Raw genomic sequence first — 18,999 nt, forward strand, 5'->3', positions numbered from 1 at the left:
AGGGTAATGTACCGTCAGGCTAAAGTTCTGATAGGGTATAATAATAATCCTTGCATTTGATGTAGCGTCTTATCACGTCTTCGAGACATCTCAAAGCACTTCACAGAATATACTGTAAAGTGAATTGACTGTATGTTTTGTTAGCAAAATGCAGCAGCCAATTGCACTCAGTAGTTTCCCGCGCACAGTTGTGAATTAAGTGACTAGTTTTTTTTTAGGGATTATTACCCCTGGAAAGCGATCCAAAGTGAATTGACTGTGTATTTTTGTGGGTGAAATTAATTTATTTAAAATTAATTTAACATAAATTCATTGGTGATTTGGGGGTTTTGCTCCATGTAAAACAGTTGCTGAGTACTATCCTATCCTAAATTCATTCAAAAATGTGGAAAAATAGCTCCACGCAAGAGCAATCATAAGTAAGTCTTGTGCAGAAAATCCCGTGACCAGCTCTCTGAACACGTTCAATTAAGTTACATTTTGATGAGGTTCAACACAAGGTCCCTGTTTGCCCGCCCAGTGACTATAGCACAAGATTTTGTTTGTCAATTGAGAACAGTTCAATTCACAGAAGGTTGTGCAGGCAGCGATAATAATAATAATCCTTGCATTCAATATAGTTCTTTATCACCTCATTGAAACGTTTTGAAGCCCTTCATAGGATTTACTGTAAAGTGTAATTTGTATATATTTGCAGGCAAAAGTTCCAGCCAATTAGCACACAACAATGTAAAACAGCCATGAAGTGAGTAACCAATTTATCAGGGGGGTTTTGGTAGCCAGGGCATCAGGAGAATCTACCCTTCTCTTTTATAATAATGCCATGGGATCTTTAATATGCACCTGAACAAGCAGAAGGGCCTCGGTTTAATGTGTCACCTGAGGGATGGCACCACCAGCATTCCAATGCATCCCCAGAATTGCATCCCCAGAATTGCATTGGAGTGTCATCTCAGCATCTTATCCAAAGCATAGGACCTCCAGAATAAAAATACGCCTCCACTATGGCCTTCCGGGCTTTGAACTCAAGATCCCAATGTAAAGCTTAAACCCAAAAGCCTCTGAAACAGAGACAGGAATGCTAACCACTGAGCCGGGCTGCCATTTGGATTACTTATTAATAAATGAAGATCCCAACGTACTGTTTAAGATTCCAATGACGTGCTTCTATACTTCAAAATTCAATTAATCAACTCTTTTAAAGTGTATCGGGTCACATTTGTAAAAACAAACATAGTGAACAAAGGAGATGAGCAATTAGCTGTGAACTTTGTACATGGAACGCATAGAACAAGAGTCCTGCTCGAGTTTATTGTTCTTTAGCTTCAAGGGAACGAGTGCATCTCATGCAATGTTTACCAATCCATAACTTTTGATCCAGTTTACTATGGTTGATACACATTTCTGTGGTCTGATCATACTTGTGTGCTGATGTTTTTCGAAGTCGTGACTTTACTTTCCTGGGTGTTGGACCAGCCCTGGTTTCTGGGCAGCTCCACACAGACCAGTGGTGACAAAACCAGTTATTTGCAGCCACAAATCTGTTCCGTGCCTGGAGACTTTTGCATGGATGTCTCGGGAGCTGTAGCCTCCTGCAATATTGGGGTGAAGTCACAGCTTGGGAATGGAACATAGGAACATGGGAAAGTAGAAACAAGAGGAGGTCATTCAGCCCATTGAGCTTGTTTAAACTAGTAGATTAGATGCCATCATTTGGAAGAGACTGAAAACTGAGGTTCTGTTGGTTCCCGGAGGTTCAAATTGGCATTATAGATCCCATGGGACCATTTGAAAAAAAAAGGGAATTTTTCCCTGTGACCTGGCCAGCGATGTCACACAAACAGACATGATATAAATGACCAAGTTTTTTTTNACTCTGAGGAATTGTTGGCCAGGACACTTGGAGAAACTCCCTTCTCTTTTCGAATAGTGTTATGGGATCCACCTGAACAGGCTGACAGGAACTTAAATGAGGTTAAACGTCTCATCCGACAATTACCTTGAGATGTTTTGACAATGCAAGTTGTTGTTATTGTTGACTATTCTAGCTTACCTTCTCCCGTACATGATGGCAGATACAAAAAAGACCACTGCGAGTGAGATTGGTAACTCCTCCACCCTGCTCTGGGAGGCAGTTTGCCAGAGATACAATTCTGCCTGAATGTGGTGACTTCTTCGCAATACAGTAAACTTTTGATGACTCATCACTCCAAGGGAAAAGTCCTCAGTAACCAGTTATCCAGAGCGGGCAGTTAGGCATAGGTTTTCCTGGGCTATGACTGGTGTGGCCGCTTGGAGGAGGTTGGGCATGCATGCTCAGATACATCACATCTGATCCATTGGAGGGCTGGGCCCTGGCCTCCCATCCTATCCTGTTGCAGAGGCTTTTGGTCTATTGGAGGGCTGCGCTGTGGCCTCCCGCCCTATCCTGTCAGAGCGTAGGGTGGGAGGCCATGTTGCGGCCCTTCAATAGACCAGAGACCTCCGCAATGAATCTGAGCAGGCACAACCAAACCTCCGCTGAGCACTCACACCAGACACAGGATGTAAGATGCCATCTTATAGTATTAGTTATTCAGTCAATGTTATATTGTAACTTCCTACAAGAATTTCTAGATTGCGACTAGTTATTCCGCTTGGCTGGTTCTAGCCTCTTGTTTGTTCCTTGTGCCCTCTGCTCCAGCATCGGTAGTCGTGCCTTCAGCCACTACAGCTCGAAACTCTGGAACTCTCTCCTTCACCCACTCCATCTTGTCCCCTCCCTCCCTCCCACCCTCCCACTTTCAAATCCTGCCTAGAGACCTTCCTTTTTGATTGTGCTTACAGTCATCTTTCCCCTCCCTTTCCTCATGGCTTGGTGTCAGACTGCACTATTGTCAAGCGCTCTGGGACGCTACCCCGCGTGAAGGTCGCTATATAAATGCAAGTTGTTGTGTGTTAAGTAGAGTGTCAAGTAAAGCAGAGCCCCTTATTAACCATTTGCCTAGGGAGTGGCTGGGGTATTGACAGCATGGCTACTTAAGTGGTTGTGACTCATTAAGCCAGGGTCTTGTTACCAGGAGTTTACTGCAGTTCAACTGTCCCATAAATATTGCCTTTCGTGCTTAGTTTGCATGAGTTTAGTGCATGTTTTAGATTTTTATTTTGTTTGGCAAACAAACGATTTAGTCTGCAAATCTGTGTTGGATACGCGTAACATTTTCCACTTTCCTGGAGAAACTCCCTTCTCTTTTCGAATAGTGTTACGAGATCTTTAACATCCACCTGAACAGGCAGGCAGGAACTCAGTTTATTCCGAAAATTATCTGCCAATCTAGTTTGAGACTTTGTGTGATGTCTGTGCAAGTTGCTGCTAAATGGTTGGACTTGTGAACAATACGAGGAGAAATAAGGGATGCAGGACTCTGTCTGCTCAAAGGGTTAATTGATGCTCTCTGGGCTCCTGTTGTAAAGGCTGATAGGAAGTGTTGCAGCTTCCAGTGTTACAGGGAGTGCTGCTCGCTACTTCTGGAAGCTGCACTCCACCCGATATCCAAATAGTAAACCGTTTGGGCTTGGCCTGAAGTAATACTAACTTGTCCAAACATGTGCTCTCGGGGGAGGCTTGGGGGGTGGAGTTGACTGAGGATGTTTTAAAAATAGTAAATCACAGCACTAACTTTCTGTTGAGATAATAATAACTTACATATTTACAGTGCCTTTCTGGCCAAATAAATACTGTACCATGAAGCGCTTTACAATTAAAATGGATTTGGAATGAAGTGATTGTTCTGGAGGTGAAGGCAGCAGCTAATCTGCCCCGAGCGACATCCTTTGAACAACAATGAGCCGAGTAGCTGATTAACTTGAATTTTAGGGTGAATAGGGGTAAGGAGGGGAATGTAAAACAGGATAACCGGGAGAAAGACTCCACAGTCCCGAAATTCCACCTTGTCCTTAGTCTGTAAGAACTTGTAATATTAACATTTAAATGCCATAGAGTTGTGGAAAATAATAATAATATTCCTGCATTTGATATTACGCCTTATCATGTCTTTGAGGGGTCTCAAACCGCTTCACAGGATATACTGTAAAGTGAATCGACTGTATATTTTCTGGGCGAACCATGGCAATTGTGCACAGCAGTGTCCCACAAACAGTCGTGGATTGAGTGTCTACATTTTTTTTGTGGGATTAATACTCCTGGAAAAGCGATCCTCTATCGACCACCAACCAGTTTCCTACTTACTGCAAGATAAACCGAGGTGTGTGGAGTAAGGAAACTTGGCTAATGTTTTACCCAGCCCAGAAATCGAACCCAGATCCTCTTGCTTGCAAGGCGAGTGCTCTAACCACTGAGCTACAGGACTCCACAAGTTCTTCAATCTGGTTCTAAGTTAGAAAAACATAGTTCTTCGTAAGAATTGTGGAAAACTAATTTCCAAATTAAGACTGCTTTTCTTTGGAATTGGCCCCTTAATGTCTGACCTACAAATAGACAGTCACTACACTTTACAGAAAAGCTTGCGAAGCACTCTGAGTGGTTCTTGACATTATAGGAGCTACGTCAAATGCAAGTATTATTATTAATGTTCACAATGCAGATTGAATCTATATCAACAACAACTTGAATTTATATCACGCTCTTCACTAAAGTTAGTATTTTGGACCGCTTAACAATGATGGAGCTTGACACCAAGCCGTGGAGAGGGAGGAGGTGACTGTAAGTACGGTCAACGACGAAGGTCTTCAGGCGTGATCTGAAAAAGGAGAAGGATGGGGCGGTGGAGGGATTGAGGGAGAGAGATCCAATGTTATGGGGCGTAGTGGCTGAAATCACGATCGCCAATGGTGAAGCGAAAGGGTCGAGGGATAAGCAGGAGGCTGGAGCTGGTTGAGCGGAAGTGGCAGGTGGTGGAGTGAGGAGTAAGCAGGTTGGAGAGGTAGGGAGGTTCCAGAGCTTGAAGGGATTTGTGGGAAAAAAAATTGGTGCCAATCCAGAAATAAATCAGAAATTTTACATATATTAGAGAGTATTGTTATGTAGACAGTTACTGGGTTACACTACTCCAGGGAAGGAAAATTAGACGTTGCCCTGCTCACCGCTGCAGCTGGACGTGGAAGGATGAAAGTGCAGAGAGAGGTCTCTGGGCTGAGCTGTGAAGAGATGAATCACATTGTGGTGGTGGGGGCGTACTTTTGCAGGCCAACAATATAATTGAAGAGCTGGTAATCACTTATCTCACCCAGCTGTTCCTGGTTTGTGAGCTAATGTGTTTTCCGCGGGCCAGACCAGTCAACAGACTGGTTGCAAATCTCATCCCTTGGTGAAGTGCACCTCTGGCCTCAGCCAACCAATCGCAGGTTCACACTCCACCTTCCTAAGCCAGTCCAGAACCTTGGGGTCTTGTTTGACCCTCAACTGCCTTCCCCCAGCTCCGCAATCGCCCGGCTCTGCCATTGTTTCACACCGCAGGCCGTCGAAACCCTCATACACGCATTCATAACATCCAGGCTTGACTATGAAAACTCCTGGCTTGGTGGTCTCCCCAACTCCTCCCTCCACAGGCGGCAGATCATCCAGAACTCTGCAGCCCGTGTCCTCTCCCGCACTAGGTTCCATGACCCGATCACCCCCATCCTTGCCCAACTCCACTGGCTTCCCATCACACAGAGAATACAGTTCAAGATCCTGGTCCTCACTTTCAAAGCCCTCCATGGCCTTGCTCACCCCTACCTCTGTGACTTCCTAACACCCTACCATCCTGCCTGCTCCCTCCACTCAACAGGCTCCGACCTGCTTCATGTCCCCCGCCTCTCTTGCCATTGGTAGGCAGGCCTTCTGCCACTCTAACTCCCACTCTAGAACTCTGGAACTCCATCCCGCAGTCCCTCTGCCTCGCCCCATCCCTTGTCTCCTCCATCTCAAGACCCTTCTCTTCGACTGCTTTCAATCATCCTGCTTCCTCCCCTGCCCTCCGTCCTCCCCAATCCCAACGCCCAGCTCGGGTCCAAAACATTGACTATCCAGCGCCTTGGGATGTCCTCCCGACATGAAAGGAGCCATACAAATATAATTTTGTTGTGAAGCAAAGGTTTTAGCTCCACCTTCTAATGACTATAGCCACATTCAAAGAGCTTCATCCAAGCATAAGGTTGCAGTTGCCCACAAAAATTAGTCAATAAACTTCACAGTATATCCTGTGAAGCTCTTTGAGCTGTCTTCCTGATGTGAAAGGCCTTAATAATAATAATCCTTGCATTGATATAGCGCTTTTCACATCGGGAGGACGTCCCAAAGCGCTTCACAGAATATACTGTAAAGTGAATTGACTGAATATTTGTGGGCGAAACGCGGCAGCCAATTGCGCACAGCAATGTCCCACAAACAGTCATGGATTGACCAAAATGTAAGGATTATTGTTAAGTGGAAAGTGTCAGCAAACTTAACCAGAATCAAGCTGGTAAAATCCCCCTGCAACACTCTATGCATTCACCTACAAACACACAATCACTACACTTTGCAGTAAATCCTGTGAAACACTTTTGAGATATCCTGACATTAAAGGCACTATGTGACAGGTTTGCCTTTATGCAGTTATAATTGATAATAATCCCGGACTGGTCTCAACGATTTATCAAGCAGTTATATAATCTAATTTAAATTAAAACTGTGCTCTTCACTGGGAAGGATTTTTCAACAAGGGAAGCTATTCAGTCCAGAATGACCATCTGCACTGCTTCCCCAATGATATCCAGTTTCAGCTGTTCCCGACAACCTTAAGGTGCTTGTAGTCATTTGAGCCCTTCTTGTTTACTGATAAACTGTAGCTGCTGCAGCCACATGCTGTGTGTGAAACAGGAAGCAGAAGTCAACCCCTTTCTTTAATGGTGGTGTTACACTAAAATATCAAAAGAAGCTGAGTAACAGGAGAGGGGGAGGTAACAATAATAATAATAATAACAATAATCATAATCCTTGCATTTGATATAATGCCTAATCATGTTGTAGAGACATCTAAAAGTGTCTCACAAACAGTCGTGGATTGAGTGACCAAATTATTAGTTTTTTTTAAGGATTATTGTCCTCAGAAAAGTGATCCGCCAATCGACTAACAACCGGGTTCCTACTTACTGCTAGGTAAACAAAGGCGTGTGGAGTAAGGCGACTTGTCTAACATTTCGCCCTGCCGGGAATTGGAACCCAGGTCTCTCGCTTGCGAGGCGAGTGATCTAACCATCGAGGTACAGGACTCCACAGGACTACAGGACTCCATGGTATATATACCATTTATGCATGGAATTTCCCTGTGTCTGGAATGGAATGTGTTCCAGGCCCAGGAAAATTCTCCTTGGAGGGACACATCCTGTTTACCTGATTCCCAAGAGTACTAACTGCAAGTTGGGGAGAGCCAAGGTTTGAGGACTCCTGAGTGTGTGTTGTGGTACAGGTACTGCTGGAATCTAACCATATAGTTTGCCTTTGATATCACTGTTTGGCAAGCTTTCCTGCTGCTTATCCAGCTAGGACCACACTACCCGTTAGGGCTTTGGCTTGAAGGGTTAACAGAAGCTGAGTGGGAAGAATGATTCTTGAGGCTGCCCTTCCAAGTTCTACCAAGACCAGCTGTGCTGTCATCAGCAGTACACTGGAGTATTGCAGACCCACCTGGCTCAGGAACTGGACGAGAGACCGCCACAGAAGATTGACTCGATTCCCACATTCCATTGCCAAGCTTGTGGAGCCATTTGAGTTCCAAGGAGACCCCATTTACCTCCCCTTCCTCCCCTCACCCCGGAGGATAGTAAAGGAGGCAGTGCAAGCCAGCAGTGGGTTTACTCAAGAGCCTTCGTGCTTAGGGCTCAGATGGTGTTTCATTATAATCTCTGGTGTCTGTGATAACAAAGCTTTAAAAACATGAGCTCTACCCTTTACCCTTGAGTATGGGGGAGGGGGGGTATGAAATGCACATGCACTCTGCCCCCACAGCCACTGCACAGATGGTATTGCAATCCACTGGTAAAGGCAGCCGCCCAGCCCAGCTGTCCGATACCATTGACTGTGGTAATAAACCCACCAGCAACAATCAGAAAGGCAGCAGGCTCGACGGGTGCTGATTAGTTTTCGTGTTAATAAAGACAAACTGTTGAGATAGTTTACGCTTGACTGAATTTTCTTTCAACACTTTGTCCGGTGCCCTGGGGTTGGGGCGGGTGGGGGGGGGGAGCCTTTGTGGATGTGCTACAGGAGTAAAGAGAGTGAGTGAACGAATGAACGTGTGTGAAACAGACAGCTTTCTAGTGCCAACAACGTCTCGACCCCGCTTTTTCCTAAATAAAACATCCATCAGAAGTGAAAAACCTTCTGCACAGAGGAGCAGAGCAGGACTTGGAACAACAACAACGTCAAATTACATTTGTATAACGCCTTTCATGTCAGGAAGACATGTGATGTTAGAGGGGTTTGTCACAGGCTCTATGGAAACCACATGGGGATTACAACAACTTTTTACAATCAATTCTGAATGGTGTTGGATCTTACATACATGTGCAAGGCTTAGAACTGAAGTAGTTTTCTTTTCAATTGAGCTGTATGCAAGGCATTTTTTATTGTTCTACACTGGGAATTACACCGCTATTTCAGATTTATGTGGCGTTGGTCAACGCATGTCAAATGTGTAAACCGAGAGCAGGGATACCAAAGCTGCAAGTGTGGCTGTACTCTGTGGACACATAAAAGAAGGTAGACAAATACAGTAGTGTTAATAAAAGCTAGCACCGGATGATTAAGGCTGACCGATTGTCTGCCCCACTTTATCTGCTATTTTCCTGCACAAGATCCTCTGGTGACAATCAGAGGAAAGACTCGTACACACTAAGAAGGAATACCTTCAAAGAGCACATAATAACCCATCCCAATCTACACTGATAGAGTAAGAAGGACAGAATTCACTGCAGTCCATCTGTAAAACCGTACTGATTTTGGGAAGACCAGACATGGATTATAATAATCCCATAATTTTATCATTCAATCCACGACTGTTTGTGGGACACTGCTGTGCTGCATTTCGCCCACAAAAGTATACAGTCAATTCACTTTACAGTATATTCTATGAAGCACTTTGAGACGTCTCAACGATATCAAATGCAGAGATTATTATTATTATTATTTTTAACTCTTCCAGTCCTGTACTTTCCCATATTCCTATAAAGCTTTCTCTGGAAATGTTTCAATCACTTTTGAAGTCATTTATTCCGTCTCAACGGAGCCTGTTCAGCGTCTGTGTTCACGGGCCCTGACACTGGCTTCTGGTGCCTTCATTGGCAGTGACCAGTTTTCCAGGCACCCCTCCCATGTATTTTGTTCCTCACCTCGGCTCTTGCCAACCTGCGGCTAAACTTTTCAGGATTGGGCAAATTTGTGTCCCTCTGAGAGAGAAAGTGTATGCTGCATTCCAGACAAATAGAAAACATTTGCATGTGGACTTCTCAGTCTGGTTTGGCCACTCTGAAGCAAATCTATGGATTTCCTTGTGGGTCAGACATCCTGCTGACCTCCCAAAAATACATTCTGTAAAGATTGAGGTTATTATACACCATGTTCAAACACAGCTGTATTATGTGCCATGTGCAAACATGTGCAGGTGGAACTATTGGTGCCCTTGTTTATGGAATTGACTGGTAATCCTTTTCATTGGTAGAGAGAACCCGGGTTCGATTCCCGGGCAGGGTGGAACCTCAGGCAAGTTTCCTTACTTCGCACACCTCTGTTTACCCAGCAGTAAGCAGGAACATGGTTGTTGGTCGATTCGCCGATTGCTTTCTAGGGGAAATAACCCTTTCAAAATAAAAAAAAGTAACAATTTGGTCCCTCAATCCATGACTGTTTGTAGGACACTGCTGTGAGCAATTGGTTGCCCCGTTTCACCCACAAAATAGTCAATTCACTTTACAGTATACAAAACACAAAATACTGCAGATGCTGGAAATCTGAAAACAAAAACAGAAGTCGCTGGGAACACTATGGAGCATCTATGGAGAAAGGAAAGTGAGTCAATGTTTTGGGTCCACGACCCTTTGTCAGAACTGGTTGAGTGTTCCCAGCGACTTCTGTTTTTGTTTTCACTTTACAGTATGTTCTGTGAAGTGCTTTGAGACTTCTCAATGATGTGAAGTGCTTTATCTAATACAAGTATTATTTGTGGCTTTAAGGGGTCATGTAATCCCCTTTCTATTGTCTCCCCTTGTCTGAAAGTGAAAAATCACACTAGGGGTTTGCGTCAGTGGGTGGTGTGGGTCCGAGAGGACTGTTCTCCATGTGTGAGCTAAGTGGATGATGTTCAGCAGACAGTGTGAACGGGGGACAGAGTGGAATCTCAGCAACAACAACAACTTGCATTTATACAGGGCCCCCTCATGCAGGCTAGGGTCCCAGAGAGCTTGAATCTCAGCCAAACACAAAGCAGCTAACACGTGTGAACTTTCCAACAACGGTGTAAAGTGCAAACTCTGTTTGAGTTTCTCCTTCCCTAACATTCTGAATAGCTTTAAACTGTAAATACTGATATCCTTATCAGGGGAACTTCAGTCTGGGTGCCCTTGAGGCAATTAAATTATTAGAGGGTGTAAATTCAGCTCTTTGTTCTCTCCATTTAACTTAACATGGTTGCTCACTACAACTCATCAAGCCAGTCAGGACCCCAGGTGTCTTGTTCCACCCTCAACTGTCTTTTTTTCCCCACATCCAAGCCATGACCCGCTCTGCCTCCCCTCATCTCCTTAACATCGCCCGACTCCGCCACTACCTCACCCCTCAAACTGTTGAAACTCTTGTTCATGCCTTCATCACCTCCAGGCTCGACTATGCAAACTCCCTGCTTGTCGGCCTTCCCAACTTCTCCCTCCACAGGCTGCAGATAATCCAGAACTGTGCAGCTCGTGTCCACTCCCGCACCAAACTCCGTGACCCCATCTCCCCCATTCTAGCCCAACTCCATTGGCTCCCTATCCTTCAGAGGATCCAGTTCAAGATCCTGGTCCTCACCCACAAAGCCCTCCATGGCCTCGCCCCACCCTACTTCTGCGACCTCCTAATCCTCTACCAACCTGTCCACTCCCTCTGCTCAGCCGGCTCTGGCCTGCTCCACATCCCCCGACCCACCCGCCCCTCCATTGGCGGGAGAGCCTTCAGCCACTCTGCCCCCAACCTCTGGAATTCCATCCCCCAGTCACTCCACCTCGCCTCCTGCTTCGCCTCCTTCAAGTCCCGCTTCAAGACCGTCCTCTTCAACCATGCCATCGGCCACCCCTCCCCTACCTTCTCCCCCCCCGACACCAGCTCGGGTCTGAAATGCTGTACACTGTCCAGCGCCTTGGGACGTCCTCCGGACGTGAAAGGCGCTATACACATGTAATCTTGTTGTTGTTGTTGTTAACTCCTCTGTTGAAAAAAATCAGCTGAAATAGAAACCTTCCCCAAATGCATTCTTTAATTTGAGAGATTTATTTATTTGTTATTGTTATATTGGGATGATTTCAATTGTTTATTATTCCTTAACTTTTGTAACTTTTTAATTTTTTCCTCCCAACGTGAAAGACAATTGGTTGTTGACAATTAATTATATTCTAATATAACAGACAAGGGAGGTTTATCCTGGTCAACAATCCCCCAGATAAAATTGATCATTCACTTTGTCGCTCTTTGAGGGACATTGCTGTGTGCAAATTGCCTGCTGAGTTTACAAAATACACTGTCACTACATTACATCCTCCGGACATGAAATGTGCTGTATCAAATGTAAGGATTAGTGTTATTAATTATTGCAGAATACGTACAATTAGAGTAAATTGTGAGAAATGCGAAGGGAGCTGCAGAAAGAGAATATGGGATATCCCCCGAGAATCAGACTCCTTTATCTGCAATCCAAGTTCTGGGTAGTCAGAAATTGGAACTGTGTTGAGTAGTGTTCCAGCAGGTTGGCATGAGATATATCCGGGTATCTGCAGGATTTGCCTCCAGTGAATCCTTTTGCGAATCCAACAAACTGCACCCTGTTTCCTATTAATGGATATTAGGAATCATTATCAGGGGGAGATATAGAGGAGGACACAATTGGAGACTAATGTCATCATCACCAATCCCATCCATGGGAAAGCTCCAGGTTTTGGCTAACATAAGACCACCCAAAGCTCTTTGCAATGTTTAGAAAAGGGTTTACAGTAAGATTACCATAACATCAATCAAATCAGTGAAAGAGAGACAATTATTGGAAGGAATGATAAACTTTCAAAACCATCAGGACTTTGATCATTATCACCCATGGAATTCATTGGCCATCCATTCATTACTCTCCGTCCCCCGCTCCCCACCCCCCCCCCCAACCGCTTAATCTCCACTTTCTTCTAGACAAAGAGAAATTCCCACAAGAATTCCCATGCCTGGTATTCTCAGTTTGGTTTGGATACTCTTTAACATGATGATGGGTTTCCGCATGTGTAAGACACCCGGCTAACCAAAAAACAGGTCTGTTCTTCCAGACAATTGGGGATCAGGAGGGTGGGGAAGGACTCACAGAACATAACCTTATTTCAAAGCTTATTTCTTTTTGCAGAAATAAATTGTTTGCCACATTTGTCCACAAAACGCACAGTCACTGCACTTTACAGTAAATCCTGAGGTGTCTTCCTAACGTAAAATGAGCTGTACCAAATGTAGGGATTATTATTATTTTTACAAATAAAAACTGTGTCTGTGTTTCACAATCAGGCGCTGATGAAGCTTGAGGGACGTTTTCTGTATCCAGTGACAATCTAAAGGCTTCCCTAGCCTGGTGCTGTACAGGTTTGCTGGATTACTAGGATCATCTCACCTCGGACCTCGTGCAAGGTTTGTTTCAATGTTCTGTGATTTTCTACTGACTGACTCCTTTATTGCATTCAGCTTTGTAACGCAGCAGCGAGTGGTGCTTTTTAGTGTGTGGAAAGGGGAAGGTGACAAAGAGACTGATTGGCTGCAACTCATACACAGAACTATAGAAATTTACAGCACACTTGGAGGCTATTTGGCCCATTGTGTCTCTGCTGGCACTCTAAAAGCATTATCCATTTACTCTTATTTTCCCTCCCCATTCCCTTTCAGTTGTTCGTTAGCTGGGTTCAGTTAGTAGCACTCTCTTGACTTTCGGGGTCACAAGGTTGTGGATTCAAGGCGCATGAAGGTCATGGTCTAAGCTGACAATATAGTGCGGGGCGAACCCTGCACTGTCGGAGGTGCCGCACTTCAGATGAGATGTTAAACTGAGGTCCTGTCTGCCTGTTCAGGTTGCCATTTTAAAGAACCCATGACAGTATTCGAAAAGAGCCTGGTCAAGAATCCTCCAAATAAAGCTGGTCATTACAGTTTGTGGGACATTAATGTTTGCAAATTGGCTGCCGTGTTCACCAACAAAACACACAGTAACTCTTGTGAAGCGTTTTGAGATGTTTTGACATGATAAGTTGTACTGTCAAATACAAGGATTATTAATATATGGTGTTTACACTGTAATAATAATAACAATAATAATAACAATAAGTAGAATACACAAAGTACATTTTGGATCATTTTCTATTTACATACACATTAATGGAAATGTTCATAGCGTGACATTAATGTAAATTTTTAAATCTTTATTGCCAATTTTTATCTGGGCAGGACACCAGAGAAACTTGCTTTTCTTTTCAAATAGAGCCCATGAAGTTTGACGTCTGCTTGAAGTGAACAGGCAGACGGGACCTTGGTTTTATGTCTCACCAGAAGGATGGCATCTCTTCCAGCATTACATTGGAATGTCAACCTAAACTGTGAGCTCAGAGTCCCCATGTGGGGCCTGAACCCACAACAAGTGGTTACGATTCAAAGCCGTGTGATACGTGTCTTACATTGTAGATTCCAATCTCTGTGTTGAAATAAGCCTCAATCTTTTTCATACCCTTTGTGAGATTTTTTTTAAAAATGCCCTTTTATATTGTGGTAATGGCTTGCAGCATGATTTTATTGCTCTAACCATACATACTGATCCATTGGATTTTACCATGTCACTTTTCAATAGTCGCTAATCTGTTTGCTGTGAGGGAAATAGATGGTCTCAACACATTTAAGTTAATGAGGCTTGAAAGGTCTGTGGTGAAGAGGACTAGCTGTGATGGCTCACAGACATGAATGACAGCTCTGAACTTGTTGTTTAGGTTTGCAAATTACCTGCAGATCGAAGCTTGCCGAGCTTTGTATGATGTAATGGCAAGTGAGTCACAGGACCATTGTAAAGGAAGCTATAATAAATAATCCTTGCATTTGATATAAGCGCCTTATAACGTCTTCGGATGTCTCAAAGCCCTTCACAGAACATACAGTTTGTTTTACTTTCCCAAATTTTACTTTCCCATTTCCCAAGTTTTATTCAGCGCCTTGGGACGTCCTTTTGGCATGAAATATATGCAATATATATATGCAATTTGTTGTTGTTGAAGTTACATTTTGCCATGTAGTGTACTGGAGTCATAAAGTGGGTTTGGAATTGTGTTAGAGAGGGAAAGAGGAGAGAGAACAAATAAGAGATTGTGTGAGAGACATAGAGAGAGTGCATGAGAGAATTTATCATAGAGAGGGAATGACAGAGAGTGTGAGGGAGAGTGTATGAGATAGAGCCTATAAGAGAAGGAGTGAATAAGAGCGTGTGTGTGAGAGACAGAGAGAAAGTGCATGAGAGAATGTGTGACAGAGAGAGGGAGTGATTAAGAGAGTCTGAGGGAGAGCGAACGAAATACATGCAGTGCATGAGATAGAGCGTATCAGAGAGGGAGTGAATGAGAGTGTGTGTTTCAAGAGAAAGATAGAATGTATAAGAGAGAAAGTGAATGATAGAATGTGTGATAAAGAGGGAGTGAGTAAGAGAGCGTGTGAGAGAAAGGGAAGTGAGTGAGCGAGATTGAACAAGAGGGAGAGAGCGTGTGGAAGAGAGTGAGAAAGAGAGAGAAGGGAGGAAGTGAGAGAGCAAATCATGCCAAAATATTTAAGGACGAGTCCATCCAAGTTTAGGCTGGCTTTGCTCCAGGCAGTTTGTAACCTTTGGTGCCTAGTTCTATCAACCAAAAGAAAAAGTGCTTTGTGCACACAGTTCACTCCTTACTTTTTCTGTGTGTTTTGCTGACATAGACACAAGTAGCTTGAAGGAACTGATATCGGTGATTCCTTGATACGTGCCTGGCCGTAAATCTGCCCTGTTTAGTTTCATTCGTGCTGCACGTACCCAGATTACTGTTCTCTGAACCATTTGTTCTGCACAACAAATGCCTCACTGAGCAACAGTGCTCCCTGACCCGTCGCTCTGATGTTAGCAAGTCACAATATGTGGTGATGCTGTGAGCTCCTTCCTTGGATCATCATGCCAAATGCAAATTGTCTACAGTGTTAATGAAAACTTTCTCCCATCACAGTGTAACCTGACCCGATGCTGTGTGAACAGAACGTGCGATGCATTCACATACCAGAGTGAAAGGCTTGTCCCAGGACCTGTTCAAATAAGCTACAATATTTGATGAAGAAAGTAGCTGCCCAGACTTGATATTTCTTCTGTGTGCAGAACAAGATGCAAAATCAACATGTTTTTGTTCAATAGCGGGGGAATAGGACGGAAGGGTGGACAGATCAGTGGGGACCAGGGATGGGCAAGGGAGGTGGACATGGGGGCTCTCCAGGCAATAGGCCACCACGTACTTCCTGCACACAAGACTTTTGGAAGTTTTTGTTTCCTTGGTCGACTGGCACTAAAATAATAGTGTTGGAGACCTGGAGACGTGCCCAAATTTCAAAACAGGTTTGCTCCTGCGTGTTTTTTTCTTGGTTCCTACTGATGTTATTTACACAGAGTGTTTTATCTGTTCAGCCGGGTGTCAGAAACTCATCACTGTGCTTAAGAGTATCCAAAACAGACTGAGAGTTGCATATGTTTATGCCACACATGGAAATGTCTCTGCATCTGGAATGGAATGTGTTCTCTCTCCCTGGAGTGATACACCCTACTTACCTAATTTCAGACAGTATCAGGTGTAGATTTGTGAGGTTTGGAGACTGCAAAGTGTTCAGGACCTTACCCAGCTAAAACGGCATAGATTGTCATAGGAAGCACAGTCTGGCAAGCTTCACGCTACTTGTCCGGCTAGGATCACACTACCTGTTAGGGCTTTGGCTTGCAGGGTTAACAAGAGCTGAGTGGGAAGACTCCCTGCCCCCAATGACTGGTATGTTCAACCCAAGTCTTGCCAATGAGGCAGGCTGGCTGTGCTGTCATTGCATTCACACATTTACAGAGTGTTTTTTATATAAAACAAACTGTTGAGATGAAAGGGGATGAAGCTTAACAAAAAGCAGTACTGGACAGAGATGAAAAGAAAAAGCACAATACTGGAAATCTGAAGTGGAACTGGAAAATACTGAAAACACACGATTGGTTGGTCAGCGCTTCAGAGTGAAAGATAAGTTTTTACCTCAGTTGAAGCTGATACTCCAAAATAGTGCTGGTGGAGTGCTGCATTGTCTTTCTTTAGATGTGACTTAAAATCTTTAAAAAAAGTAAGCCCCATCTGTCTGTTCAGATGGAGGTTAAAGATCTCATGGCACTATTCAAAAAGAGATGGGAGTTTCTCTTCAGGTGACCAGGTGTCCTGGCCAACAATCCTCCACGTAAAATTTATCATTCATTCCATAGCAGTTTGTGGGATATTGCTGTCCACAAAAAAATTGCTGCCACATTTGCCTACCGTGGACGTTTCAGTAAATCCTGTGAAGAGCTTGGAAATGTCCTCCCAGTGTTAGGAGTCAGGCTCCACCACCGTTAAGCGCTCTGAGATGCTACCCTGCATGGAGGATTCTATATGAGTGCAAATTGTTGTTGTTGGTAAAGTTGCTATATTAAAATTATTATTAGAAGTTCACAGGGTTGACCTGGATCAGAAACACTTACTTGCAGCTACCCTACAGGAAGCTTCTTTGAAACACAGGGGCTCATGTTTTATGGGCCCCAACAGCCACGGTGTAATGGGGTTGTCCTGTGTTATAAGCAACACAATAACAGCAACAACAACTTGGATTTATATAGCGCCCTTCACGGCGGACGGCGTCTCAGAGCGCTTAGTTACTTTGTGGAGCACAGTAACTCTGTGGAGCTGTGTGTGTGTGTCTGGATTTCCCCAGATATCAGATGATGGCACATTGCAGTCACTGGAATGAGGCCTGTGTTGAGAAGCCTTTCTGGCAACCTGGTGGGGCAACAGACTTGAGAGGAGATTGTTGCTATTGGTAACCGTGTGGGCTGTTATAGATATCACAAGATTAGGCGACCAGCTGCCAAAATGATACAGGCTTTAATCCACAGTCTGTGTAAATAAAGAGGAGGCATGTGTGATGAGTGCATTAGTGCAGAGGGTGATTGTAGTGAGGGTCAAGCAGCCATTAACCTCCCGATCATATTAATGGGGCTCGTAGCTTTCACAATGCTGTCTTTATCTCGTAAGATTAACCACGAGTAAGGCGAGTAAGGAAGGGTTGGAATATGTGAGAAGCATCAGCTCAGACATGGTGAGAGAAAGAGCAAGGGGATGGAGGTAGAGTAGGTAGCTCAAGTGGGGGAGTGAGCACCAGCTCAGACACAGTGAGAGAAAGAGCAGGGGGATAGAATTAGAGTCAATAGTTCCAGTGGGGGAGTTTGAGGTGATTGTGTGAGATGTGGCAATGATTATATGTGCCTGCCCAGTGCAGGAATGTGGCCTGGGAGCACCAACACTGGAAGATGTGTGTACAAGTCATAGTCTGGACCAACAGTTGAATGTGGTGGGGGAGGGAGAGACAGAGAGGGGGAGTGCTCTGGATAGAGGATGAAGAGTTCACTATTGAATTTCTCAAGTCCCCCTGTTAGAGAATTAAGCAGCGAGCAGCATTGATGGCACCAGGGAAGGTGCTGTGATCCTGACTACCTGTCCTTCCAAGAAAGTGTGAATAAGTGTGAGAGATGCTATATGGAAGCACTCATGTTGTCAGCTACAGTAAAAGTTATGCCATTGTCTGTCTGTTTACAAAGTAGACCTTTTGCCGGCTCAGCGTGCTGGAATGTAGATTGTTTTTGATCTGATGGGTTTCCGACATTTGACACCTGACTGACCAAATCCAATCCAATATTTCAGGCTTGAGTGAAGGCTGTCTTCAGTTGCAGTCTGAGGAATCGGCGTTTTTTTATTTCTGCACTAGTTGCTGGGATGAACAGCTGAACAATGACAAATTACATTTCGATAGCAACTTTCAGGTGAAGTGCTTAATGGGAGACTGAGCTGTGTGTGCGCAGAGGGGGTGAGGATGGAAGGGTATTGTGGGGACGAGACCAAAGCACAGTCGAAGAGATAGGTTTCAAGGCAGGATTTAAAGTTGGGGAGGGAGGAGGCCAGGTGGAGGGGCTGGGGGCAGAATGAATGAAGGCACACCCACTACCAGTCGGGCAGATCAGGTGGGGGACATGAAACATGTTGGTGTTCGCTGTTCGGAGGGAGCGGCTGGGTCGGGAGGTTTAAAGAGGTAAGGCCAGACTGTGGAGGGATTTAAAGGTGAGAACGAGGACCTTGAATTTGAACCGCTGAGGGATGGGGAGTCGATGGAGCCGAATGAGGTTGGGAGTGTTAGACTCGCAGAGCATGGTGTGGGAGAGGACACAGGCTTTCAGAGTAAGATACTGTAAGGTACTAACACCCTGGTGTGGCTGTGGTGTAAAACAGCATTTGACCGATCGTACATGGCAAGTCACTTAACCTCCCTTGACTGCAGTCGGTTGCCAGAAGACATCTCCCACCTCACCCCCGCTTATCGATGTGGGAAGATGAAACATCTGGTATCTTTGACTGCCTCCCCACAAGTGAACAAAGAGCAGCTTCAAAGTATGCCTGGACATCTTAGTCATATCAACCAGAGTAACACATCCCTGCTTGCACTAACATAAT

At 44.6% G+C, this 18,999-nt stretch overlaps 1 protein-coding gene across 4 annotated transcripts in view; it reads left to right on the forward strand.

Annotated features, from left to right (window-relative positions):
- The window catches only part of LOC103187203 (coronin-2B), a 94,281-nt gene that overhangs the window by 33,946 nt on the left and 41,336 nt on the right, over window positions 1-18,999 (forward strand). For 2 of the 4 annotated variants that reach the window (XM_007906590.2, XM_007906591.2), the window contains exon 2: window positions 12,746-12,865. The exons of 1 other annotated variant lie outside the window; for it this stretch is intronic. The gene's annotated coding sequence lies outside the window, so the exon portion shown is untranslated. Of the gene's footprint in view, window positions 1-10,013; window positions 10,028-12,745; window positions 12,866-18,999 lie in introns of those variants that run through there. One more of the 4 variants, XM_007906593.2, reaches the window with a different exon arrangement.

The sequence above is a fragment of the Callorhinchus milii genome, unplaced genomic scaffold (genome assembly GCF_018977255.1).
Source record: "Callorhinchus milii isolate IMCB2004 unplaced genomic scaffold, IMCB_Cmil_1.0 Scaffold1, whole genome shotgun sequence".
Classification (NCBI taxonomy): domain Eukaryota; kingdom Metazoa; phylum Chordata; class Chondrichthyes; order Chimaeriformes; family Callorhinchidae; genus Callorhinchus; species Callorhinchus milii.